We start from the raw sequence: 12107 nt of genomic DNA on the forward strand, positions 1-12107 counted from the left end.
GATAACCCAGGTCTAACTCCTTGAGGCTTAAATAGACATGTCATAAGCTTTTTCATTAGGAAGAAAATTATAGGCACATTTTTTTTGTTTCTTCCCTCTCAAGGGAATATAGTCATAAAGTTAATTTTGTTTTCTCCTGTCCCAAGTGGCCGTGGTTTGGTTGCTAAGTAACTATTCCAGTTGATACAGTTTTTTCATCTAACTAAACTGAAATTTAATATAGCTATTTAAATTGTATTTCATAAACTTTTAAATAATAGAATCTAGATATTTATGTCTAAAATTCACTCATTTTTGTATCTCAGCTCTTTCTCTTTTTCTTTTTAATTTTGTTTTTGATGTTGCAAACTTAGAAACTTGTAACAACCTGTAAGCTAGGGGCTTTGTTTTAACCATTTTCTAGTATTTGAATTTTTATCTTAAATTTGACTGGATCAAATAATCATACTATGAACTGAGAAAATATGGGGAGAAATTGTTGAGAGACCAGTGAATTATGTTAACCAAAAAATGAGGTAGAAATTTAAGTGAGTTTTTCTTAGTGGACTTTTGTGTGTTTTTGATAGATACATTATTAATAGGTAAATAGTTTCCTGCTGTGTTCTGTATTGTTGGGTCTTTCTATAAATACTGGATCAAGTTTGGTTTTCCACATTTGAAGAAAGTAATTAAGCAGGGTATAATATTGAGGAAGGATGTTAAATTTAAGTCCGTCCATAAAAATCTTTCATATACTACCTTCCTCGTAGCTTGTTCTAGAGTTGCATGTTCGCTGCTTCCCGGGGATCCTCTGATACACTAACTAAGAGAAATTATAGTTTTTGATCATAGAATAAAGCACTTAGCAGCTTCTATATAGTACATTAAATCATGGAAGTATGATGTAGAATAATCTGATTTGTTTAGAACTCTTGGATTTATTTTATTTGTTTTTTATTGATTTGAGAGAGAAAGAGAGAAAGAAATGTCCATTTGTTGTTTTACTTATTTATCCATTCATTGGTTGCTCCTTTGTGCCCTGACCAGAGATTGTACCTGCAGCCTTGGCGTATCAGGACGACATTCTAACCAACTGAGTTACCCAGCCAGCGAGGGGACTCCTGGATTTTAAAACATTTTTCCGTCCTCTGCCATATTTACTGTGTACTCTTTTCTTGCCAGCTCTTATACCTGGTCTGTTGGAGGCCCTGAGGTGTTCTTGTTGCCACAACTTTCAGGTTTTGTAGTGAAAAATAAACAGCTATAAATGGGAGCTAAATAATGGTCCACTGTACTACTTCTAATAAATAGTACCATGATCATCTTGACTTCCTCCAGTGTGCATTGACAGTGCCTTGCTTCGTAAATATTTGTCTAAGTAGGTGCAGAGCTCTTCTGGAAAAAATTGTTTTATATTTAATTATTTCATTCCATTTTCTATGAGTATATGGGAATTTTTTAAAACTTGTCAGTTGTTTTAAGGACTAGTATTTATTACTCAGCTGTAGTAAGCAGACACTTTGGATTTCACCATGTTGGAATGCTTTTGTCTTTTTTGGTAATTGAATAAAAGATGATCATTTTATCAGTCCCCTGATAGTATGAAAAGTTCAATATTCTATAGTACTATAAAGTCTCTTGATTTTATTTAATGACATGTTTCAGTTTTACAGTGACTTTGTGTTTTGTAACTGCTACTGAAAGTTACATTAAGCATCCAAGTTTTTTCATGTGTTTTAGCATTATAGTCCCTTTTCATACTGAAATGTTAGATACTCCTCTGGATGGCCATACTCTAGGCACTGTAAATCTGGCCATATTTTGTATATTTTTGTTTAGGGTTTTAAAATCAGCCACAATTCTTTGTCTACTTATTAAAACTAGAATTTTTATGTGATACAATCTACTGGCAGCCTTTGGAAGAACTTAAATCAGTAATATTTTAAGTTTTCTAAAAAATGTAACCAAATGTCGTTTTGTTGCATTTTTCAAGCCATTCTGTAAGTTTATATAGTATTTGCTAGATCTAGAAATAAGAACAGTTGCATATCCCTTTCTTTTTTAGAATCATCAAGGGTAAACAGGCAAGAATATTTGATAATAAATAGATCATTGTCTGCCCAAGCTGATAAAGCACATTGAATTTTTCCAAGGGACAGCAAAATAGAAATGTAAAATATTAACCTCTCTAATGTGTCAAAAGGGAAAGGGACATGAATGTGATCTGCTGTTCTGTTTTGTTTCCTATTAGTTCTTTTACTTTATATATTTTATTTCCCGTCAGTTAAATGCACATATGTGAAAATAATACTAAGATATCTTAGCTGTGAGCAGTTAATGAAACAAACCACTTGTTTGTAAAATAGTAAAGGTATTGTAAATTCATGGCCTTTTGTGGCTTTATTGTGATGAAGAAATTAAAGGGACAAAATAGCTTAACTTAGGAGTTCTTATAACTATTTTGAATAGGAAATGTAGAAATCATTTGTTAAAAGAATTAAGCTTTGATTATAATTTTACAGTGAAGTTTATTTTTGTTGTTTTCTGTACACATCTTTAAATTGTTTTAATTTCTTCTGTCAAATGCATAAGCAGTTCTATCTGTCTCTTAAGGTTTAGTTTTATAAATGAGTTTTTCTTTAAAAAATGGTTTTCAATTATAGTTTACATTCAGTATTGTTTTGTATCAGTTTCAGGTGTACAGCATAGTAGTTAGGCAGTCGTATACTTTACAAAGTGTTCCCCCTGGCACCATACCTAACTATTACAATATTGGTGACTATAAGGAAATTGACTGTGCTATACTCTAATAAAGGAGGTTTTTAAAAAGTTAATCAGGTTGTAAATTCATGTAAGTGAATAAAACTGTTTCTTTGCTTGTGTTCTAATCTTCTCCTGCCCCTAAATATGCCAAATGTTATTTGTGTCCAAGATAGTCAATATAATTTTTAAAAATTCCTCCCCTCCCTCCCCCCAAAGGTGTGCTCATACTCCCCTCATCGTAGTTGCAAGTGAAGGAGACGATTAGAACTGAATTCCCTACAACTGAACACGGGCCTGGACTGCATGCTTGAGGATATAGGATGGCTCTTATGTGGTTAGAATGATCCCTGCACGTTTTCAGAGAAAATCTGTGGTTAGTTCATCCACACTTGAAAGTAGAAAGCTAGTATTTTCTGGTTGTTCCATTTGCTGTTTAGAGATGTAGCTTAAAATAGTCATCTGTGGGGTTAGACTGATCCATGACAGCCTAACAGTGTTTGCCTAGCCTCTCTTGGCCCTGAACTATGCAACTATTTTAAGCTGTGACCCTAAGAACTGACAGGGCATACTGTACCCTCGTAGCACTGAATGCCAGTTCTGTATTTCCAGGGCTGGACAGATCAGCTATAAACTTTTATGCAATTAACGCTATCATTCTAATGTTTTGGGAATCCTCAAACCCACCTGCACAAGCCAATAGTTTGCCTTGATATATCAGATTTCATTAAATAAATACCATTGTAGGTGAAAAAAAGATAAAATACAAACCCTATGTTTTACCTATTTATTTTGAACATTGCTTTTTCGGATGAACTGCCTATAAAACAGAAAAACCCTAAGAGTCATTTGATGATTACTGTTGTAAGATTTTGCTGTTTTTAGATGGTTAGTATACTAATACCTGATTCTGTGATTGCCTTTGCCCATATTTTCTGCTCTCACGTCAAATTGTTTTTCCCCCTCTTATTTTCCTATTTTTACCTATTTAGTTGCTAGTGGCCTTGGTCCTGATTTTCTCCTTTTCTTGTTACTTGCAGCCTCTCAGATACATGTCTTTTTGTGTGATTATTCCTTAAGTTCCTACTAAGTGTAGGAACAGAACTAAGTTCCTAGAACATAAAGATGATATAAGAAATTTCTGTTTTAGTTGACAAGTCAGAATGTTCATTAAAATTAAAGATAGTACATAGAAGTGCAGTGGCATATACCAAAAGCAAACTGAATGGTAAAAGGTAGTGATACTGGAATTAAGAACAGGAAGAAGTCACTGAGAACCAGTGCAGCCACATGTGACTATTTAAAGTAAAATTAATTGATATTAAAAATATATTTCCTCAGTTGTACTAACCACACTTCAATAGCTCACAGCCACATGTGGCTAGAGGCTGAGTATTGGACAGCCTTGATAAAGTACATTTTTATTATTGCAGAAAGTTCTGTAGGACAGTATAATTTTATAAAGCTGAAGAAGTGCTGCAGCAAAACTGAAAGCATTTAAATTGATGAGTGAGTGCTGAAACTATTGACCAAGCATACATTTTGAAAGAGTTTGATGAAAACAGGAGGAGGAAAATATTTTGGGGGGCTGATAAAGGCAGACCGTGATTATGTTCATTCATTTAGTAAATACCTATTGAGGGCCTATTATTTGCCAAGTACTGTGCTAGGTATCTACACCACAATACTAAAGAAGACATTAAAGAGTATATAAGTATATAATTGGAGTAAGGATGTTGGGGGTTAGATAGCAGATTAGTTATACAGCGTGACAGTGCTTTAAATAAAAGGACCTGTCTTCTATGGGAACATAGAAGTGTACTATGTAATCATATGAGGAAATTTGTGAGGAAGGTTTCCTCGAGGAGGTGATACAGGATAGCTCAGGTAGAATGACTAGAAATTAGCCAGGTTGGCAGAGAGAGGATATTCCAGGCAAAAGGTCAGAGTCATGTAATAGTATGATGGGATCAGAGAACTACAGATAGTTCCATGTGATCAGACCAAAAGTTCATGTGCTATGGTCGTGATGGCAGGGGGCCCAGGTTGTAGAGATTCTTCCCTTGCCATAATAAGGAATTAAATGTTATCCTAAAAGCAATGGGGAGCCTTTCAGGGACCTTACGAAGTGAACTATCATGATCAAATTTACGTTTTAGATTGCATAGTGTGGACATGGAGGACAGGAGACTAGTCTAGTTACAAGGAGATTGGTTCAGTAGGGACATAAAGGTAGCGAAGAGAGAAGTGCTGGAGAGACAATGGAAATTAGAGAGAAAGCTGAATATGTTTTTTGAAGCAGTAGGAGATGAAATCAGATTGTTTTTTGAGGCGAATTACCACCAGATACAGCAGAAGTTCAAAGAGGCAAGGTATTAGCAAAGAATGCCAAATGAAGCCAGAGGATTGCTGGATTGAGAATGTGTGTCCAGGGACTAGAAGACCAGGTGTGGATGAAGATGACGTTCAGAAGTGTTGGGAGGAGGAATGACAGAAGGTGCAATGACAGTGGTCAGAGAGGAGGCAGTGTGGGGCTTACATCTTGGAGGTGGAGCAGTTCTAATGATGACAGTTTGAGCTGGGTTCTGTTTTCTGGGAAACACCTTGAAAGTGTAGAACTGATTTTTGTTTCCAACCTGCTTCCCCTCCTGGATCTGTTTGTCTTAGTCAGTGGCTCACCATCCTCCTTGTGACCCTGACCAGAATTATCTGATTATATCTTTATAATAGTGATTTTAACCATCCTTTGTAGTTTTATACCTGAACCTTGGAATTAGACCTTGATTCAATTCTTGGCTTTGCCACTTAAATCTTGATCAAATGTTTCTTTAGATTTGAGTGTCCTCAACTGTACAGTTGTAATAATTGCGTTACTTTAGTGGAATAATACATGTAAAGTGCTTTGCACAGTGCTTAGAACAAAGAACAGTTTTCACTAAGTGCCAGCAGCTACTTAAAATAATTATTATTCCTATATCTAGTTTTTCCTTTCTATTGTCAGTGCTCTTTTTCTGGACCCCATTATCTAGAACCAGGGGTAGGGAACGTCCAGCACACGGGCCCAAATCATTCGGCCTGGCCCTGCCAAGGCAACTGCAGGTGGGACTCGAAATTCAATAAATCTAGGAGCTTTTTTCATGGCTAATTTTTAAGTTGATAATTTTGTATGGCCCTCGAATGATGTTTTAAATATCCAAATGGCCCTTGGCAGAAAAAAGGTTCCCCACCCCTGATCCAGAAGGTTAAATAGCTTTTTAACTGGCTTCTCTGCCTCTAGCTTTTCTGTCACATACTTGACATTCCAGAGTTTTCCTAAAACCCAGATTTGATTATGCACTCCTTTTTCCTTCCTCAAAACCTTCATAGATTTTCAGTTTGTAGACATTTCAAGTTATTAAAACTTTAATTTTATTTTCAAGAAGTGAGAGAGCCTTCAAGTAGGATAAAGTTTGTGATAGAGGCCGTATCAGTTGAGGACTACGTTTGGTGACTCTGTTTACCTCTAAAGAACTGGAATAAGCTTTAAATGTGTTAAAATTCCACGTAGAGGTAGTCAGGTACTCCTTTGATTTTACCACCCTCTAAATGAGTATATTTCATTAAAGAATGAATGGAATGTGGGAAAATTAGAAGTTTTTTTTTTAACATTGCAATCCTGTTTCAAGGAAGTATTCGGATTTGTCTCAGGTCTGTTGTTTGCCTACTGGGAAGGGTTTCTACAACATAAACTTTTCCCTGTATGGACAGAGAGTTGAGAAGAGTGACCCTTAATCTGGATAAAGGCCAGAATAAATAGAAATGACTAGAAGTCAGAGAGAAGTGTATCTTTGTTTTGGGCTTTTCTCCCAACTCCTGCCTTACTCATCTGTGTATTCCTGACCCATGGGAGGCACTCAGTAAATGCTTATTGTAGTAAATTGAACTGAATATATGAACTGGAGCTGCTTTATACATTGGATTATTTGCTCATCAACCTCCTAAATTATGAGGAGGAAAAATATATACAAATTGAGTCCTTTTATTTGTGTGCCCATTGTTAATTTGTATTCTGAGAATTGCCTAATAATATTCTATAACCCAATAATTTTGGAGGAAAATGTAAATTTTTATTACAAACTAACATCAGATATTTTTATCATTAAAAACATTATTCTAATGATAAGATTGTACAATTAATAACTGGTGCAAGTTAAGAAAATAAACAAGATTTTTTTTCGTGGAACATGGTCTCTAGAAAATGACTTGGACACTCTTCAGTAGTTAAACTTATTTAAGAGCCAGTGTCATACATATTTTTTAAACTAGGCATTTATGGAAGTCTGTTAACTTCCCCATGACACTAGGGTATTGCCAGTGTCTGGGACATTGATTTGGGAGTTTCTACCACTGCTTTTCCAGGGTTCTTATACAGGCACATTTAATTGTAATGACTCAATGAGTATTTTGTATGTTTTTGCATAATTTGCAAACTATATTTGCTTAAATAAACTCTAAAACTTGTCAGCCTGCTTTTAAGTTAAGTAATTTTTTATTGTATTATTGAAGTGTGTGTGTATGATATTTGTATTTAATATGGTTAGGTAGTTTTCCTGTTTTAGAGTAGGGCTTTCCTGAAGTGTTCTTTGATAGGGTCAAAATAGATCTAATAAAGCTCCTGTGTTTAAGTGCATTTTAGATTGCCATTCACTTTATTTAAGAAATATTCATTGAGTAGTACTTCTAGTGTGCTAGGAACTTTGATAGCCAAAGGACATAAAACCACACAGAGGTCCTCTGTCCTGAGGAACTTTTGCTAGAAGTAATTTGTGATTAATATTGTGATGGAATAAGATGGTATCTGATTAGAGAAACGAGAAATACTCAAATTCTAACTCAGCCAATCCCTAAGGTTTCCTATGGAGCAAAGTGTATTGAAATTTGAGTCAGAGTAATATTTTATTGTCTTAGGTATAGGCCCCATGCGTCAAAATCCAGAGAACTAGGTTATTCTGTATGGAATAGTTAAATCTCCTTTCTCTTCTTCCTCTAAACTTAAATACGAGTCTCAAATCTGACTCCTGTGTTGAGGTAACAGACTAGTGCTAAAGGGAAATGTACAAGAAACAAAAGATTTTCTCCCAAATACCCATTGTAGATGTTTTTGAGTATCTAGCAATCTCATATGCCACCTGCAAACAAACTGCCCCCCATTAACTGGGCCCAGTTTCTATATTTGAAAAAAGGGAACAGAACAAAAAAAGAAAGGAATAAGAAAGATGGCTTAGTTGCTCCAGACAGCCTTGGAGTGCTTTTACCTCTCACAGCATGGAGGGAAGAGATTACTTTACCAAGGAATTTGAGTTATTTGTAAAATTATGTTATAAATAAAACAGTTTCAATGTAGTAACATACAGGTTAGAGGCTAGAGTTTAAGAAGAACATTAATAACTTTTTTCCTCCAGACATTTCAATAATAAGTGCTTTATAGCTATAAACACATAGTTTGTTTCCATAATAACTTATCTTCCCCATTATCACCAGCACTGTCATTGGCACAGCTTCTTACACGTTTTTTAACATCTTTACCAATTATTACTTGATAAATTGAACTCAAAAGTCATTCCTACAAACCAACTGTTTCTCTTAGGTAAGAGCTTTTTCCTGTGTTTATTTTTTATTTTACTTCTCACTTTCCTGATTGAATTATAACTAGTAGTAGTCTCAGTAATGCAAATTTGTCTAGTTGGTAATTCATGCTATGTCCAGTTCATTTAATTTTAAAAATTTGCACTTTAGCCCAGCCAGCGTGGTTCAGCAGTTGAGTGTTGATTTGTGAACCAGGAGGTCACAGTTCCATTCCTGGTCAGGGCACATGCCCAGGTTATGGGCTAGATCCCCCAGTAGGGGGCATGCAGGAGTCAGCCGATCAATGACACTCTCTCTCTCATTGATTTTTCTCTCTCTTCCCCCCTCCCTTCCTCTCTCTGAAATCAATAACAACTTTTTTAAAAAATTAAAAAGTTACACTTTAGGACAGATTTCTATAATTTTAACTCGACACAGTGACAGCATCCATTATCACATGGCCAGTCATTTGTAAGTTTTTTGTTTTTTTTTTAATATATCTTTATTGATTTCAGAGTGAGGAAAGGAGAGGGAGAGACAGAGATAGAAACATCAGTGATGAGAGAGTCGTTGATCAAGCCCGCAACCCGGGCATGTGCCCTGACCAGGAATCGAACCCTGATCGCTTGGATCCTAGGTTGACGCTCAACTGCTGAGCCATGCCCGGCTGCGCTGTTTGTAAGTCTTAACATACCCAAGCAATACACTTTTAGGAATGGAAAATGAAGCGAGGTATATATAGCTCCTCAAAGACAAGAGTATACAATCTAGTGGGAAAGACAAAATAAACAAGCATTTACTGTATGAATTCACCATATAGTTTGTCCATTGATATGATAAAATTATGCAGAGGATATTAATGGAAAAGAGAAAAAAGATGTCTGACTTAGATTTACAGAAGCCTTTATCAGGACTCCCCAAAGGGAATGACACATGCACTGAGTTCTGTAAGGTGAGTTGGCTTTTGTCAGACCAAAGGAAATGGAGATTTGGGATGAGAAAATGTATTAACTTACAATTATATTATTCAAAGGCCCAGAGACGCTCAAGCATGGAACATTAGAGGAAATAGGAGTTCACTGTAGCTGGTGTTGAAAGTGGGAATGAAGGAGGAGTGTCAAGAGTTGAAGCTATAAAAGTAAGCAAGAGCTAGATTATGAAGAGATTTATGCTAAGAAGTGTTGACCAATGAATTCATTGAGGGCTCATTGATTTGAAGGGAGCCAGTTTCTATCTGCAATATGGAGATTGGAAAGGGCAAAACTGGTGATAAGAACCTGTACTAATGTAGAGGCAGTAAGGATGGAGGAAGTGGACAGATTTGAGATATTCTGAAAAGGTAGACTCAACAAGTAATGTATATGGCAGAAAGAACATTTGGAGTTAGCTAGAACTGGGTTCAAATCCCAGCTCTGTCACTTAGCTTTTTCATGACTTGGGTGTTTGTGTACCTCCCAGAACCTCCGTTTTCTCAACTTAAAATTGGGACAGCCATAGGGACGTGAGGAGTTAATAATATATGTAAGACATCCAGTAAAGTAAGTATAAAGTGATAGCTACTGTTGTTGCAAGGGATGAAGGGAAGTCAAGAATGACTTCCAAGTTTTCTATTTGGACAGTGAGAAAGAGCTAGTTTCAGAGAGTGGGATAAGCTGTCTGATTCCTAGACAGGTTGCCTGTGAAAAATCTGGGTGGAAATGTGCCCTGGTAGATAACAATAAGAGTATGACATTCATGAGAGGTATTTGAGCAGAGGGGACAGATTTGAAAGACATCAGCTTACATACACATGGTAGTACAAGTTATGAAAGTGGATGAGATAACCCACGGAGAGAATTAGAGTAAGAGAAGTCAGTACCCTGAGGAGTAGCTTGGAAAAACATCAGTGTGGGTGTGGTTAGAGAAGTGTTCAATTTTCAAGGATAGAGTGGTCAGTGGTGTCAAATGCTACCGAGCAATCTTGTAATGCTCATTGAGAAAATGCACACTGGATCTGGCCATTAGGAAGAAGTCTGTGAGTCAGGAGTGAAGTCCTTGAGGTGGAATCCTTTGAATGCCAGACTTTGGTCATTGGGGAATGACTGAAAGTTACTGTGCGTAGAAGTGATATGATCAGAGTAGTCTGGAACATCTAGGTGAAGAAGTCAGGAGAGTTGTCAGGCTTACATATATAAATTCAAATATGATATGCTTAGTGTTAGTTGTTGCAATAACTTCCTAAGTTGTCTAGGTACTGAACAAATAAATGCTTGTAACATGGAGGCTCGAGGAGATGGTCAAGGGATCTGAGGGGAGTGAACAGCCAGGGATCCCTAGCAGTTTTGACTTAATGGAGGGCATCTTAAATACCATTGCAACCTGAAAGGAATGACCAACTGTTGTATGAACAGTGGCTGGAAAAATTATGGCCAGAAATATCTCATGACTTCAGGAGATGTAAAGAATACTTGCCAACTTAAAATACCTGCAACACCATGGCGCCAAGCTATAAAGACTATGTAGTGCTGGTTCAAATAGAACTCCCGTTTCCAGCAATGCATTTTGCGGTAAACGGAGTATATGTATCACTGTGCCTCTAGATGCACAAATAGTTTGCACAGTTTGCTCAGCCAAGATAATTCTTAAGGAATCTGGTTTTACTCAATATATAAAACTTATATGTGATCAAAAGCTACAATGAGGCATAATAATTTTACTTTACATTTATGTATTGCTTTACACCTCACAAAGTCTTGACCCATTAGGAAAGCAACTTGATCTTCATAAGCAACTCTCTGAAGTAGGTAGGGGGCAGGAATTTTAGGGAGGTCAGCATTATTAGAGTTGAGGAAACTCCTCAGTTCGGTGATCTCTAGGTAGAGTCACCAAACGGGACATGAACTTACAACCTCTGACTTTACTTGCATTGTTTCTCCTGTCACACCATGTTAATTCAAAGGTGAACAAAAATTTAAACTTAGTAGAAGAACTACAATGTGTATCCTTACTAAAACAGTGATACAATACATACTTTTTATTTGTATTGTAGTTATCAGTGCTACCAAAGGTTTCAAAGTGCTGTGAATACACCAAGGAGGGTGAGATTGACTTTGGCTGGCAGAAAGAGAGGTTTAATTTTGTTTAGAAAATGTGTTTTCTCACTTGCTAATTATTATTGTCTTTTCTTGGTTGCTGTGCATGGTTAAAGTACTACATATGCAGCTTTAAAATAAACCCTTTTATTTTTTACCCAGTACTCACATGTTTATTTCTGCTACCATATTTTATTCAGTAGTAACAGTAGCTAACATGTAATGAATAAGTCTGTGCTGGGCACAGTGATAAAGGGTTTGTAAAAATTAACTTTTTTAATCCTTACATCAACTCCTTGAGGTGGGAGCATTCCTTTATAAATAGGTGTTTTCTGTCCGTTCATATACTTTCTATTCCCACATGGACCTGATGGGGAGAAAGCAGACTGTAGTGAAAGAAAGGATAATTATAAAGCATACTGACGTGCCATGTAAATAGCTATTTTTTTTGGTCACGTTGTGTATTATTTATCATATTTTTCCCTAAGTGAAGAAGCCAACTTGGTATATGTGCTAACCTGAGAGGTGAAGTCTAAGCTATATAAAATGAGTGAACAAAGTAACAATATCCTAAATGTCTGTTTTATGATTATAGTAACAGTATGTAATAAACATGGGTGGTTTTGCATTTTAAAAAACTAATCAGTGTGTATAATAAAAAAAGACTCATCAATAAAGAGATGGTTGCTTAAT

The 12107-nt window shown here is 36.1% G+C and overlaps 1 protein-coding gene across 4 annotated transcripts in view; it reads left to right on the plus strand.

Annotated features, from left to right (window-relative positions):
• The window catches only part of SP4 (Sp4 transcription factor), a 50439-nt gene that overhangs the window by 18115 nt on the left and 20217 nt on the right, over positions 1-12107 (plus strand). The gene's annotated exons all lie outside the window — the stretch shown is intronic.

This window comes from Miniopterus schreibersii, assembly GCF_964146895.1.
Source record: "Miniopterus schreibersii genome assembly, chromosome: 9".
In the NCBI taxonomy this organism is placed as follows: domain Eukaryota; kingdom Metazoa; phylum Chordata; class Mammalia; order Chiroptera; family Miniopteridae; genus Miniopterus; species Miniopterus schreibersii.